The sequence below is a fragment of the Pezoporus occidentalis genome, unplaced genomic scaffold, assembly GCF_034315485.1.
Source record: "Pezoporus occidentalis ecotype Australia unplaced genomic scaffold, CSIRO_AGI_Poc_V1 ctg26, whole genome shotgun sequence".
Taxonomy (NCBI): Eukaryota; Metazoa; Chordata; class Aves; order Psittaciformes; family Psittacidae; genus Pezoporus; species Pezoporus occidentalis.
In genome coordinates this window covers 1468409-1484037 of record NW_026914502.1, presented here as the reverse complement: position 1 = coordinate 1484037, position 15629 = coordinate 1468409, and the positions used below count along the sequence as shown (strand labels likewise).

General features: G+C 47.6%; 1 long non-coding RNA gene across 3 annotated transcripts in view; it reads right to left on the bottom strand.

The window, feature by feature from the left end:
* LOC134166349 (uncharacterized) overlaps positions 1–13359 on the bottom strand; it is a 39422-nt gene extending 26063 nt beyond the window's left edge. The window contains exons 1-2 of one of the 3 annotated variants that reach the window (XR_009965838.1): positions 12644–13359; positions 7493–7556 (exon numbers count right to left, since the gene is read on the bottom strand). This is a non-coding gene — a long non-coding RNA (uncharacterized LOC134166349). Of the gene's footprint in view, positions 1–7492; positions 7557–11284; positions 11552–12643 lie in introns of those variants that run through there. The other 2 variants (XR_009965840.1, XR_009965839.1) reach the window with 2 other exon arrangements.
* Between the last annotated feature and the right edge of the window lie 2270 nt (positions 13360–15629).

Here is a 15629-nt window from a genome sequence, read left to right as displayed (position 1 = left end):
TGTACCTATCTTAGGTACCACTGTACCTATGTTGATAGGTACACTGTACCTATCTGTACCCCTGTACCTATCTTAGGTACCACTGTACCTATGTTGATAGGTACACTGTACCTATCTGTACCCCTGTACCTATCTTAGGTGCCACTGTACCTATGTTGATACCTCACAGCCACAGGAGTCAATGTGTATTATACCCCACTCTGCAGCAGAGGGATCTGCCCTGGCCAGGTCCCCAGGGATGACCCTCAGCCCTGTGCCCTGCGGGGAGGATGTGGCAGGGCCAGAGCAGCTGCTGGTGCACCTCACAGGGCTCTGCCCTGCTGCTTGCTGACCCCCCTGAGGATCAGGGTCTGCACGGATACACTGCACAGCAAATGCACAGCACCAAGCCTGGCTGCTCTTGCTGCGCCTGTGTGCTCCTGCACTGCTGTGCACGGACCCACATGCCTTCACCTCAGCTCCCAAGAGCTCCCAGTGGGAGCTGTGCTGACTTAATGCTAAGTTCAGGTGAGGAGCTGTTCTTTTCGGAGTCATCTCTTTTGCACTTCTACGTGGAAACTCAGCACCGCAGGCTGATCTCACAGCTGCCTGGTCAGTAGTTTCAATGTGGAAGCATAAATTTGGCATAAGGAAAAAGCAATGCACTGATTCTCAATTGTTCGTGTTAAAGACTAATCCCATGGAGAAATAAATCCGGTTGCCCTATAGATTTTATATACCATTCAGAGTATTGCATACCACCCTTTTCTTTTTGGGCTACACAGGGGTAAGTAACCCTATCACACGTAGGCTAAGCAAGAATCGACTCCTATACGACAAGAGGAGAAACTCTTGGTCTCAAGTTTAATTTCTCTTCCAAGGAGAAGCAGTGCTTTTAGCAGTGACCATCCGCTTTCTCCTCCAGGAGGCCCTTTCAGTGTTGTGCAACCTCTGTTTTCTGAATAGAGAAGCCTAAAGGAGATCTATTCATCTGACAGCCCAGATGAGGCGGGGTGGTGGGATACCAGGAACAGTAATAAATTGAGGGATGGTTTTCCGTCTTCCTTTTGTCACTGTCTCTGAAACCCAAAGGAAATTGAATTGTGTATCATGGAAGTTTAAGTTTAACAAAATAAAACAGTTTAATAAGTTTAAGTTTAGTAATGAAACAGGTATGGTAATTAAAAGATGTTTTCTATTATTTCCTGTGTTCTAAAAACTGTACATGGCCAAAAAATACCAACATCAACCTGCTTGGTTTTCAAGAAGATAAGTATTGCGTTAGCCCATTGGGCTGAACACAAAAATGGCCTTTCTTAGGTGTCTGGTAGGCCACTACTTGAGAACATGCATAAAGCACCTTGGGTAGATCACAGCCACAGAGAGCGAAGCCCAAAGCTCTTGTTGCCCTGCCTGGACCTCAGTAAGTGCTGGTTTTGGAGGATCTCTGCCCGATTGCACCTCTGAGGTCTGAGCGTGCACTGAATGGGCACTTTCAAATGGCAGACTGTCCTCTCTAGTGGTGTTCTAGGGAAGGTGACCACACAGGAACGGTGTACATGGAGGACGTTATCATTCTGGAGAACAACAGCATTTCTGTTCCAGGCTCCCACCGGGGTTTTGATTTGTTTCCTACAGAGAAGAGGGGAAGAAACATCAAAGATGAGACAGCTGAAAACCACTCTGATCAAATACCGATGGGCTGCACTGGGCCCCCGAGGTGGAGCAGCTCCTCTGCCCTCCTTCATCGCTGCTGAGTGCGAGCGCACTGAGGAGCTGAGAGGTGAACTTATGCCTGGGCCATGGAACAGCGATGGACCAACAGCATTTTGGCACTGCCACCCCATTGTACCTGCCCGAGTGTTCTTCCCTGGAGCCTCTAGGGACATGGATAAAGTGTTCTGCGCTTTATTTCTAAACATAAAATACTTCTGCAGAGTACCTGATGTCCCCGTACATCCTGGCAGTGCTGGCCGGTAGCACAGAGCATTTCTGTCATCAGGGCTTGATGCAGTTCAGCACACAAAATGAGATGCAGATCGAAATGAAAAGGAAGCAGCTGAGAAGCTGGAAGGACTGACTGTTTTAGTTTGTTTTCTTTTTCTTTTATCGATGGTATTAACTTGGTTCTTGAAGGACTCACAGCAAGGCTGAGTTACCGGCAAAGGGAGGGGAATGGCACAGTGGAGAAACGGGTCTTCTCTTTGCCTGCAACAGCATGGGGCAAGCCACGGAGACCGTCAGCTGAGGGGTGAGTGGGGATGGGAGAGCAAGGGCTGCAGGGGGCAGAGGAAGCGATGTCAGCCGGGGTATCTCGAGGACTCTGCTTTTCCAGCAGGGTATTGCAGGAGAGACTAAATAATGTGCAATAATATTCACCGGTTATGGAGCTTTCTGCAGGAAGGAGGCGGAACAGGGTACTGCCATCGGGAAGAATACAGGCTGCATACAGGTCCCAGGAGGCCTCCCTGCCACCCCTGAGGCATAGGGTCCTACCAGCTGAGCATGCTTGCAGGCGCAGGCAGAGGGCAGGGAGTGCAGCCTGCAGCTGGGACGCTCGCAAGTGCTGGGAGGACACAGACGCATCACCCTGGGCTGTGTGGCTGTGTCCCCTGTCCCCAGCAGCCCAGAGGTACAAGCAGAGCACGCCCCGAGGGGCAGGAGCTTGTGGGGGTTTAAAGCAGCCATCAGCCCCTAGTGAAAGGCAGAGAGTGTGAACGGAGTGATAACACCGGAAGACAGCCTGTGCTAACTATGTGTGGCTGCTAGCAGTGCTGCAGTGTAGTTGAGCACATTCAGTCTTGTAAGTTTCTGCAAGTTTCTGCTCCATGAAAAGGAAAACAAACCCCAAACAATTACACAAAATCTCTTCAGAATACACCAAGCACAGTGATTGTGAGCAGTATGCACAATTCGACCTTGGAACTGCCACTACATCCTCTGAGTAGAACATACTCCTGTCGGTTAGCTGCAGTGGGAGCAGCATCTTAAAGGTGTCGCAGATGCTCACATAACACACTGATAAGGTGCACCTCATTATCATTGCAGTACCAACAGTAAATGCATATGTGCCTCGTGCTAAAAGGATGCTCTGCTGCATTCCTTATCACTCATTTGAATGACAGCAGTTGCATTCTAAGACACAAACCTGGTGTCAGGTTGTAAAAAGTCAGCTGCCTTGGGGGTAAAAGGAGGGTGCCGGTTTGCATTACCGTCATTATTAAAGCAGGGATGCAAGCAGCATGGCAGACTGGAAGGCAAGCTAAGCCCTTTCCCACTGCAGCAGCAAATGGCCTTGAAGAGAGCTAAACCAAACCTTATAAAAGGCTCCTGTGAGCCGCTGCTTGTACACAACAGAATAGAGATCCAGCCTCACAATGTAATGCTAGGATGTCTCAATAAGGGAGTCATCTCAAAATCTCCAGTTGGTGCAAAGCTGTGTGTAAAGTGTCCTATACTGCAAACTATTACTGTGTTTTGTGAGATCTCCCCTTCTCAGCAGGGGAAGCCAAAGCTGAATGAATCATGAACAAAACCTGGAAGTTCCCCAAGTATGTGCATCATCACCAGGCCCAGTCACAAACCATCTGGACACTGTTGCTGATTAACTGTCTCTGGTCAGGAAGCACTGTCCTCCAGCCAGCTGCAGGTCTACCTTTGATAAGACCTGTATCTAAACCCCACACTCTTAGGAAAGATGGGTCACAAACGCCATGTGCAGCCACTGCCTCGAAGAAGAACAACGCTATTTGCTTCACATGTATGAAGGGCGATGGAAGGATTTGGATGCTTTAGTAAAGCAGAGGTGGAAAGCACGACTGCCGTCTGTAACACACAGAGGAAGGAAAAAGGAAGAGTCGTTTAAGCTGAAGAGCAATGCCGGCATGAGGACAAATAGGTATCTGTGATCCATAGCTATGCCTAGACCAGGAACCAGAAGCCACCTAGCTTTGCTCCCCACTGCCAGCTACTGTGAGATGTAATGGGACATTCTGGGAAGGCGTTACAGGGTTTGCTGCCCGTAACTGCAAGGGGCTGTGCTGCCCTTTGCTACTAATTCTCTGTTGTGTTTCAGGATGTTATAGCATCTACATCTGGAAAAGTGACTGAACAAATGACACAGGCTCCTGGAATTCCTGAGGTATGGCTGGGTCTTGTGACACAGAGAAGCAAACTGGTGAGTGAAGCACACAAGTGCTAGTCTGAAACACTGCATGCATTTGCCTTATGAGATTGTTCTCGTTTCGACTGTGAGGTCTTACCAGTAGGTGCCAGGACAGAAGCGAAGTTATCATCTTCTGTTAATGGGAATCTATGTTTAGAAGAACGGGAAAGTGGTTAAAGAAGGTGAAAGGCGACGTCAAGAGACAGCACCCCAAACCATGCTTTGCATAACTTGGACAAATGTCCACGCTCTCGGTCAGACCACGGTTGCTGGGTCTTGCTCCTATGTGTGTTTTGAGCAAGGACAATCAGTAGCTGAAAATCACACCTTGACAGGTACAGGGCAGCCTGTGAATTTAAGCCTGGGAAACTTGAATAAGGCTGTTTCTGCTCTACAGCTCTGACTGAAAACGAGGGGTTGTTTCAGCTGTTGCTTCTTGGTCTGGAAGTGTCTGTGAGCTATGGGGGAACCACAGGATTACAGCGAGGCTACACCACCACTGGCAAGAAACTGTGGCCATTTTAGAGGAAAGCATTTTAATGAACAGCTTTGTCCAGGGAACACTTGCTGACTGATGAACAGCAAGCAAGCAGCAGCAGGAGGCACTGGTGCCACCACCGCAACCTGTTCCCCATCGCCTCCTGCTGACACACCAAGCTATAAATGCCACCCCTGTGCGTTGTCCTTAGCGGCCGGTGTGAGAAGCAGGTCCCTAAGGGACAACATTGCTTTCACCTGTGCAAAATCCCACAAGCAGAATGTCAGCTTGCCCACAAGTGCCATTGCCCACCCTTGCTGTCCCTGCCTAATAACCAGGAGCATGCAGCTAGTGAGGGGCACTGCAGTCACTGGTGAGCTCAGAAGGCTTCAGAATCTCTGTGTTTCCACAGGAAACCCTCTTTTGCTTTCCACAGGCTGTTTGGGCAAAAATAGAATCAACTTATGGCCTCCATCTTCCCCCCACAGCTAGGAGAAGCTTCCTAGAGGAGCTAGCTGTTTGCATGTGCAGCCTCCAAACGTCACAGCTCCTAGCGTGAAACAGGGACGTTGCTTTCCTCTCTTCCCATATGCCTTTATTAATGTAAAGAGGAGACTCAGCACATTAGCTTGGAAAAGAGGAGTTCCTAACCTGCACTGCACTAATGTGTGAGGTCTCTTTTTCAAAGCCTGTGCAGCCATAGAGCTTCATTCAGAGAACGCTGTTGACTTCAAAGACAACTGAACAGGGACCCTAATGAAGAATCCAAATGGATGGCAAAGTTGTAGCTGTAAAAATTTAACAGGGAATATATATAAAGGCCTAAAACCCTGAAGGCATATCTGCAGGTGTTGGAGTGTGAATTGCCTTCAGGCCTTGCTGTGAGCAGTAGTGGTTGAAGGGGAAGAGCCTGGAGTCTGGCTGATGTGTTAGGAGATGCACATGTCCAGGCTGAAGCAGGCAAAGCATTCAGCTGCAGAAACATCTCCAGTAAGCTGCAGTAACCCGGGAGCATCCCCTTTCCACTGCAGTGGGACTCCATGCAAGTTACATCACCAGCAGCTGTGACGCTGCAGCATTAATGGTGCAGAAAGCAAACTCCTTTCCAAGGGATGTGGTCCATACATGACACCTCCTATAGTAAAAGTAAAGTAAATACATGCTTATAGACTCTGTATGGGGTCAAACTACCTGTGAGATGTACCAAAGCACCAAAAGATGCCCAGCTGTAGAAGTTAATCTATATAAAACATATTACCTCTCCCTACCAACCTTGCCTTCCTGTGTCCTCATTTGAGTACAGCTAAAGCAACACCTCTACCAGCAATACTTGGTTACCTTTAAGCACCATAGGCCTACAGTGGTTTAGGCTCTGTGTGGGGTTTGTTCTTTTTCTGTGCGATCAGTAACACAAGTCATTCAGCACAGCTTCATTTCCTCTTTCAGTCAGCCAGTCAGGAAGTAAGAACAATAACAAGTGATGTATATGATAAATATGAATTTCCACGTCCTTGAAGCAAACAGTGTGTAAATGTCTAATAAATGGGGAAATATTCGCTCTCCATCAGTACTGAAGTTTGGAAAGGGCCAGGGTAGTGCCCTTCTCTCTTACCTTTATTTCCCTAAGGTTTCCCCAAATTCCCTGCATATTCATTTCCTAAATGAAGACCCATGAGAGAACGGGACACTGAAAATTCCAGCTTTCAAACCCAACAAAGCAAGATTCTGCCTCTCTTCAGACAAAAACGACTTTTTGTTCCATTTCCCTTCCCAAATTCCCTCCATTGCAGAGATGTTTCAAAGGTAAAAAGTCTTGGAAGGGAATTTGTTGCTGAGAAGTCTTGCTGTAAAGGAATGTTAGAGACTTTCCAAGCTAAACCGCAAACAGGGAGCTAAGCAAAGAGAAGGCAACATTCCAGCAATTTACAGAACAGAAATAAAGTCCCAGTAATTGAGAGGTGGGCTATGTTTTCATGGAAGGTGCACTGCAGTAATGCAAAAAAGAGCTGCTTTATAATGGACATAGAACCAGGGAATGGTTTGAGTGGGAGACACTTCTTAAAGCCATCTCTGCTGCCCAGCTGATTATAGCAGCAAACAACTGGAGGATTGATACTTCAGCTAGGGGTTGTTTTGTCTGCTTCAGGAAGGCAACGGGACCATGCACAGTCTTAAAACGACGCATACACAGAAGGGCCTTTTTTGTGCGTAGCAAGGATGCACCAGCTCACAGGGATGCACGTGGAAACACCTAGGATTACAAACACTTCCAACAGCGACTTCATTTCTCCAAATACAGCTCCACAGAGCTTGAACGACACAGCAACAACAGCAGCAACAACAGCAGCAACAACAGCAGCAACAGCAGCAGCAACAGCAGCAGCAACAGCAGCAGCAACAGCAGCAGCAACGGAGGGAACAAGGCAGAGAAGCAGACTGCATAGAACGGATTGGGTGCAGAATAAGAGGACACTCCCCGCCGTCATCCCTCCCACCTCCCTCCCTCCCTCCCCGTCCCGTCGTTCCCCCCCGCGCCCCTCACCGCGAGTCGGGGCTGCCGCGGCGGCTCTCCGCCCGCAGAGCATTCGTGGAGCGCTCTTGCCCCCTGCTGTCCAGCTGCGATCCCTCCTGCCAGCGCCAGCCCGCTCAGCCTGTCCGTGCGCTTACGGCCTCGCCTGAGCAGCAATCAGCCAAAACGTAACGACAGTGAATAGCAGTAGCGAATGAGCTACCCTTTTACAAAGCGCAATGTGATGCCCGTAGCGCTCTGATGCCTTTATGGCAGAAATCTACCGCATTTAAGAAAAAACCCTGTTTCCAGATGTAACATCTTGTCAAGGATAGGTATTGGCTTCCGCATTATGACTCACTTTTAAGAGGAAGAGGTGTAACTCCGTAAACACCTTGCAAAGGGAATAATTAGGCTCATCCCACCTGTCAAACGCAAAGAGAATAATCGAAGTCAGGGAGGGTAAAACAAAAATCTGCTGACATCTTCATTTTGTTCTTACTACACACAGAAACATACCTATGTAGCAGCTAACAGATGTTCAGTCTCATCTGCTGCTTCACCCACCTTTCGCTAACGGGACTGGCTTTTACTTCTTCTGTTTGCCTGGTGCCTGCAAGCACATGGTCCATGGCGCGGGCATGGACGCGATGAGCTCCACGCAGGGTCCTGCTCTGCTGCTGTCACAAGGCACAGCAGTGCCCAGATGTCACCAAGACAGCAAACCCCAAATTGTGCTGACTCCCCTCCAAGCAAGCTGGTCTTGTGTTTCCCTGAAGCAGAGTCCCTAATGCTGGATGCATCGCGTACCATGTGGCCTGCATACACACCGTATCATTCCTGGGATCCTCAAGGTGTATGGACGACTTTGGGTGTCTGATAGCTTTGACTGTACTGCTAAATGCCTGAAGAAACTAGTGCAGAGAAGACAAAAGGAAGGGAGGAACAAGCTTATACATGGAGCAGGGGAGCAGTTACCCAGTGCAAGTGGCTTCACAGGGAGGTGCATGGGAGGACTGGAGAGATGGAAAATTAACATTTCAGGAAAAATCCCATGAGGTTTTTACTAGCACAAGAGAGGCAAATAGCAGCAACAGAAGTGCTGGTGTCAGAAAATGAAAGTACATGTAGAGTGCCACTTCCACTAATGGTATCTTTTCATTGGTATGATCCCCAAATGCCAGTAAGAGAGGCTGTTCCACTGAAGAATGCAATAAGATCAGAGGAACCCTATTAAAGGGGAGATCTAATGGGAAGAATGCAGCAGCTGTCCTTCGACGCACCATTAAATGTGGCAAACATTGAAGGAAGAAAAGCCACAAATGTAATATTTAAGGAAGAACAAAACCAAGAAAACAAAAACTCAGGCACAGAATATGCAGAAAGCAGAAGTCCGACCAAACCAGCTGAGAAGAAGCAGCAAGAATAAGACTTGGTTGCTTTGGAAACCAAGATAAATTGGAAACATGGACCGAGGGACCCAAGGATGCTGAAGTGATCAGAGAGGAACGGATGAGCAAAGGCAGTGTCTCAGATGCTTCCTTGTCAGAAGTACAATCACCAAACCTGGGGCGAAAGAAGAGCCCCCTCAGAGGCTCTGCAGTAAGTGCGCATTGGAAAGCAGAGGTGCAGAGAGCAATGGTTTCATGGGACTGGTAGCTAATGGGCAGGGTTGAAAAGTGAAATGTGAATCTCACTTCGGTATAACAAATATCCCTGGATACATACAAGCTCCGTGTGGAACAACAGTGCTGCGAGGTGTAGTCATTAGTTGTTCTTGATTTATTCTTCCTGCCTCAACGTAACAAATATGCCTCTGGATTTAAATGACAACCCTCTTCATCTTGCATCCTGCTCCTGGTGGTGGTTAACACCAGCTAAAAGTGAAGTAAAGCCTGCGAGGATAATGGTGAGAGGACATTAGTTCTAATGCCAAAAAAGGGAACCTGGCTACAAAACTTATAATCAGCCCATATGAAAAATGGGCCACAACCTCAGAAACTGCCATCAGCAAATAAGTGCAGAGCCTGCTCTGGATTTTCAGATGCACAGACAGAGATGGAGTAGGGGGTCTTCCCTCCCTCCTCCCTTAAATTGCTTATTACCACTGAGGAAGCTGAGTCAGCCTGTCTAGGAACATGACAGAGACTGATCACATCAACCAGCTGCTGGCAAAGGCAGACTAAAATAAGGGAAAACCTCAGCCCAAACCCAAAAAGCTTTTCAGGAGATGGATGGGCTGAATGCATGATCCTTCATATGAACAACCAGTTTAGTCTCCAGCATCCCTGTCCTGTAAACAAGCAAACAAAATTAGCCCTACCCCAAATACCAATTCTTCTTGTGATTACTGAGTGGGGTCTTGGTGAACAGGAGCAGAACAGAAACCATTCGTTTAGGTCTGGCAGTGAATACACCGTTTAAAAGAAGCACTTGTGTGTGAACTGCCCAGTACCTTATGAAGAGCAAGAGATGTGACCATGCTTCCTGGGAGCTGCTATGCCTGTCCTGAAGGAATCCTTGTTCGTTTCCTAATGATGCTATTTCTTCAAGGAAAACAGTAGGGAACGTTTCTTGTTCCAGAGCTAGAACTTGTATTTGTCAGTGTAAGTGCTGTTTGTAGGCTTCTCCCCTGGCACACAGCTGTGGTGGCGTTGACCTGAATGCTGCATCCAAAAGATGCATCAGCTTTGGGGGGGTCTCACAGGAGTGAATCAAACTGTTGTACCTGGTCCTGAGTGGCACGAATGCCTGAAGGAGCTGATAAAGTAGTTCTGGGCTCTGTGGGACGTGCCTCAGTGCCTGAGCCCCCCTTGTTCTGGCCAAAATGTCCATCAGAGATGTGAGGTTGTTCATCCATGGGCAAAACAGACTTGACTTGGGGAAACTAATTTATTACCCATCAATTCAGAGTATGGTAATGGGAAATAAACCAGATCTTAAAACACTCTTCTCCCCACCCTTCCCTTCTTCCTGGGCTCAACTTCATCCCTGAAGCGCAGGGGGACAGGGTATGGCATTTGCTATCAGTTCCTCACATGTATAGGTCAGTTTCCCATTCCCCTCCTTCCTCCTCAGAGACAGGACTCCTCACACTCTTCCCTTGCTCCAGCGGGGGGTCTACCCACAGGACACAGTCCTCCATGAACTTCTCCAACATGGGTCCTTCCCATGCTCCACTGTGGGTCCCCATGGGGTCACCAGTCCTGCAGCAAACCTGCCCCAGCGTGGGTCCTCTCTCCATGGGGCCACAGGTCCTGCCAGAAGCTGCTCCAGTGCAGGCTTCCCATGGATTCACAGCCTTCTTTGAGCATCCTCTTGCTCCAGCATGGGATCCTCCAGGGGCTGCAGGTGCAGATCTGCTCCTCTATGGACATCCATGGGCTGCAGGGCACAGCTGCCTCACCATGGGCTGCACCATGGGCTGCAGGGGAATCTCTGCTCTGATGCCTGGAGCACATCCTCCCCTCCTTCTTCATTAGCCTTTGGGTCTGCAGAGCTGTTTCTCTCACATATTCTTACTCCTGTCTGCCTGCAGTTGCTCCAGTGCAGTAAATTCCCCCTCTATCTTAAATATGTTATCCACTACCACTGATCCTCTGGAATAACATATTTAAGCCTTGGCCAGCCGTGGGTCCACCTTGGAGACCTCCAGCATTGGCTCCACTGGACGTGGGGGAAGCTTCCAGCAGCCCCTCACAGAAGGCAGCCCTGTAGTCCTCCCCCTGCCTTGCCATGCAAACCCAGTACAGATTCATACAAGATACCTTATATTTTTACTTGCCTTTTAGTAGGAAGCCTTTTCCTCTTTCACAGCTTGGCACAAAAGCTCCTCAACTGTTCACTTGGAGATGCGAAGCAGAAAGAAGCCTTTTCATAAGCCTGGCGGCCAAAGAAACAGAAGTCCAGCCCCAGCTTTTCAGTGGCTCTTGTGTCTTCGCTCAGAATATTGGTTTCTAGGCTGCAAATCACTCCTTTTAAACTATGCAGGAGACAGCAGGGAAACAGCCTGCAGCCATGGCCTCTCCAGGGCAGGGAATGTGAGCAAGCAGTATATTCTTTCAGTTTATGCTTGCTTCTCATTAAGCTGAGCAAGACTTTCCTTTCCTTGGGATACCTCGTATGTTACATGTACTGTCATGCAAATATTTACATTCCGAGGTGTAAAACATCAAGCAGAAACTTGTGTGTCCTCATAGAGAAATCCTTTACGGAGTGTTTTTGGTAAAGGGCATATTTCCTCACTGGAGGTGGGACCAGTAAAGAGCAACCCCTGCCACTTTCTGCCCCTTCAATAGCTACCAAGTCTTTTTTCCTACCTTTATTAGCTGAAGCCTTTCCTTTTCTGAGACATCATTAAAACAGCTGAAGCCATTAAGACAGTTCTGCACATGGATGACACTTTGTGACAGCATCAAGGCCCAGTGGGTTATCTTGATACACCAAAAGCCATAGGTACAAGCAAGCAATTTTCTTTATATCCTTCAACAGCTTTCCTGTGCTAGCATGGGAAGTCAGTGTCAGGTGTCTGATATAATTACTGAAGGCTGCTGTGGCCTGCTAAGGGTGTGTTATCCTCCCACCTTGTTTGCAATGACTCTTTTGCCCTCCTTCCCTGCAAAAGGGAGAGCTCTTGCTCAATAAATGGGAGGCTGGATGTCTTGAGGGAAGGTACATCTCTCCTCTCGTGCTTCATGTTAAGCAAGCAGGTCTGGGTGCTGAAGGCAGGGAAGCACATGCAGGCTCTGCTTCAGTGCTGCGCTTCGAGAGGGGCACCCAGGAGTACAGGACATAAACCTATAAAGAGGACTTGTGACCACAGGGGAAAAAGTAATCAAGATTGGTCATCCTCCTTTAAGCTGCCGTTGTGTGTGTTCAGAAGGGATGAACCATATATGTTTTATGAACTGAAAGACCCTCAGATGGTAACGTTACAGGAATTAGGCTAGCTCAGTCCGTAGTGGTACGTAAGGTAAGAGAAGAGAGTTAAGTGCTTTATAAGCCAAAAGCACCGTCTGTGAACAGTTTTGTGTGGTGTGCAATCAGTCGGATGAACTGGAGATTTCAGTCTGACAGGTCGAGTGCCCACTGGAACCGAAGGGAGGAAATCCCTAGACTTGGGAACCCAGAGGTAGTGCTCCCCCATGGCCCATTTCCTGACGCAGCAGAGATGACCTCAAGTGCAGAGCAGTGACTGCAATCAGACAGCTTCTGCCCACTCCCCAGATAGCCCTGGGTGTCACTGGATCTTTTGCTCTTAACCTCAAACCTCTTCTGTGTATAAGGATCCCTTTCCCCACTTTATTACTTCTGCTCTCAAGCTGTATTCCTAAACATTAACCTATTACACGATCTCCAGTTCCCTCCAACACACTTTAACCACCTGAAAGTATTCAAGGAGAGACCTCAATTCTTTTTAGTGCTATTTTACTATACCATTTTACCCCATTCTAGGAAGCACCCCTGACCATCATCACTCCTTTTGTACTAACTTCCCTTTTATCACTGTTACCTGGGGCAATCCAGTTTGGCTTCTGCCTTGACTGGGTGGTGTGGCTGCAGGGTTAACCCATTTCCCAATCAAGCTTGGCAGACCAGAACCCCCCTTGCAGCTTTTCCTTGATGAATTAGGCTGTTAAAGAAAAATAAGCAAATCTGTTTAACTGGTCAGCATGTGAATTGGGGGCTTTAAAGACACACACCTGGGACTCACTCCCTTTCAAGTGGTAGCTATGAAGATGCTGATGGAACAAGATGCATGGGTCCAGCTGTGTCGGAAGAGTCTCAGCTTTACAGGAGGGAGCCCAAAATGGACTGAGACGTTTCACTCTCTTGATAGTTGTGTGACCCAGGCTCCAGAAATGGCTTTTGCATTTATTCAGTACTTGTGTAAATCATAGAGACTGTTTTGGGAGCAAAACCAAGCAAACAGTTCTCTCCCTGCTCGTTTGAATATCCAAACTGCTGGGTTGGAAAGTCACATTTCCCTTTGTGCTGCTTTCTTCTGTCTTCACTCAGGATGCTCCAGGGTAGATAGGATCCTATTTGACTTCACAGTGAGGCAACAAGCTATTTCACATCATTTTTGCATCAGCATAATAGCCATAAAAAGGCTACTGAAAGTTCTAAAGAAGCTTAAAAGCATGATTTTGATTTTAAAGGTATCTCAGCATCTGATGGTGCAGATCACGAGATCTGCATTCCACTTAGATTCAGTTTTTCATACGTTGATTGTTCTCCTGACATACGTACTATGCCATATGGGAAAAAAGAGTTCATGGGAAAAGTCAAGAATTAGATGCATGTTGCATTTGAAAGGCTTTACGGCTTTCTGCCCCACAACCATATTGTCTGTATGTGCACAGTGATGTGTAGCTCTATAGGGACCAGTGTTACGGCTATGTTTGTGGTAGTACTTCCTGATAACATCCTTCAAGGCTCAGAATTTCAGGCTGAGTGCCTTGTGGGTTGGGTGCTCTAGCTTCTATGAATCTCGTTGGATTTATGCTTGTGAATGATTTTGAATGCATGCACGAGTGAGGGTGCACAGCATGAAATGAGGTAAAATTGGAGAGAGTCTGAGACAGTGTCATGGCTTGCAACTCATTAAAGCAGAATGGCTCAGGGAACAAAAAATGTCCCCTAAAAGCCTAGTACTTGATGATTTTGCCCCACTAGTGAGCCTAACTAGTGTGCTGTTTTCATCTGTAGAGATTTTCTGGCATTTATATCAGTAAGAAGCAGCTGATTTCTTAAATATCTCAGCCTCAGAGACTGCCAAATACGCACACAAATTGTCCTGGCAGCTGCAAAAAGCTTCCCTAAAAGCAGCAGAATGTTTTCTCCTCAATATCCTCATTTTAAGGGGTCTATCACAACAACCAACTTCTATCACCCTCCAGTGCTATTTCCTAGCTGCTAACTGTCATCAAGGCATGGGCTGGGAGGGGAGAGACCAAAGGCACAGGGGTACATGCAGCTGCCTCCTCACTGACACAGCTTGCTGCTGTGCTGCTGAAACTGGTTTGCTCTCTTCACATCCTGCCTCACACTACTGTGTGGTGGAAAGCATGGCAATGAGTCTCAGATGGCTATACCTTGTGATGGTAGATTGGAACAGAGGGGATGAATTCACCTTCACATACTGGAAAGTTGTTTTATTTTTCCCTTCTCATCCCAGTTTTCCTTCCCATGTCCTGTGACGAGCCTGCAATGCTCGTTGGCAACACCTCCTGCCTTCCCCCTGCAGTGAATCACCATCTCTCAAGCACAGCAACGGATGCTGACTCTTCTGCCTGATTGTTTGGGGAAGATGCTGTGCTTGGAGACAGAAAGCTCATCTCCACCTGGAGAGATGTGAAAGCCCTTCTGAAGGGATGATGGAGAACAATACTTGGGATCCGTAGCTCAGTGCCATAGGGCTCTGTCACAACTAAGTCAAAATTACCTTCAAGAGCATGCTGTAAAACACCCCACAAATTGAGCATCTGTCCCAGCTGATGAATCAGCTTAGCACTGGCATCACAAACGTGGTTATTTCCATGGGGGTCCGCTCCACTTTCCTTCTTCTCCTGACTTTGCAATCAGTGCTACTGATGCGGTAAGGTGAAGTTGTCATTGATGGAAATAAACCTGGTCCTTCCTGCAAGTGTCCCGTGCTGGCTTGGGATGGGGTTTTAGGGGCCACGCTGATTACAGGGAGCCACGCTTTCACAATTTTACACGCCTTACGGATGCCTACATATGCACGTACTGATCTGATGCAGCACATCAGAAGCTAGTTTATCCAAACAGCTGAACTGTGTGGCAATGGCTCACACCTGAGCTAAACACGGGACGGGCATGTAAAACATCTGCAGGCATTTACCCTTGAGAATCCACGCAACTGTATTTGAAAGCATTTACAGGAGCTGACTGTCTCAAAGCATACTTGTAATTGGGTGGGTTTTGGTAGAGATCCTTCCTAACGCCAGCGCCCTGAGAACACAGCAGCACAAGTGCTTTCTGGAGCTGTTGTTTTCCCTTGATGGTCCCCAGGGTACATGAAAGAACCTGTGTGTTGTTTTCCCCCAAGCTGGTGGCAGACATTAGAGAATTGAATTTAACATTCCAATGTGCCAGGCATGAATACACTCTGCATACCTCCCAACAAACGTAAATGAAAGGAATTTCTGATAGCCCTTTTTCAATTCTATGTGACAAACGTGCCATTTCTGATAGCCTTGTCAGTAAACAGCAAGAGCTGGAAATGCCAAGCTGTTCAGCGAAGCAGGATCAACATTCCTAATACTTCATGGGATCACTAATAGCTTCTGCATCTTCCAAGACAATAAGCCTTGATTGTTCCTTTGGATGCATTCCTCTGAACTTCATCCCACTAATTGCAATGTCTCAGAGCTTATACATGTAAATAATAACGAGATCTGTAAGCATAGGGGCTTTGAAAGGAATGTCCCATTACCTTTATGTTGTCAGATTGTGCCAAAGCTGTTTACGAA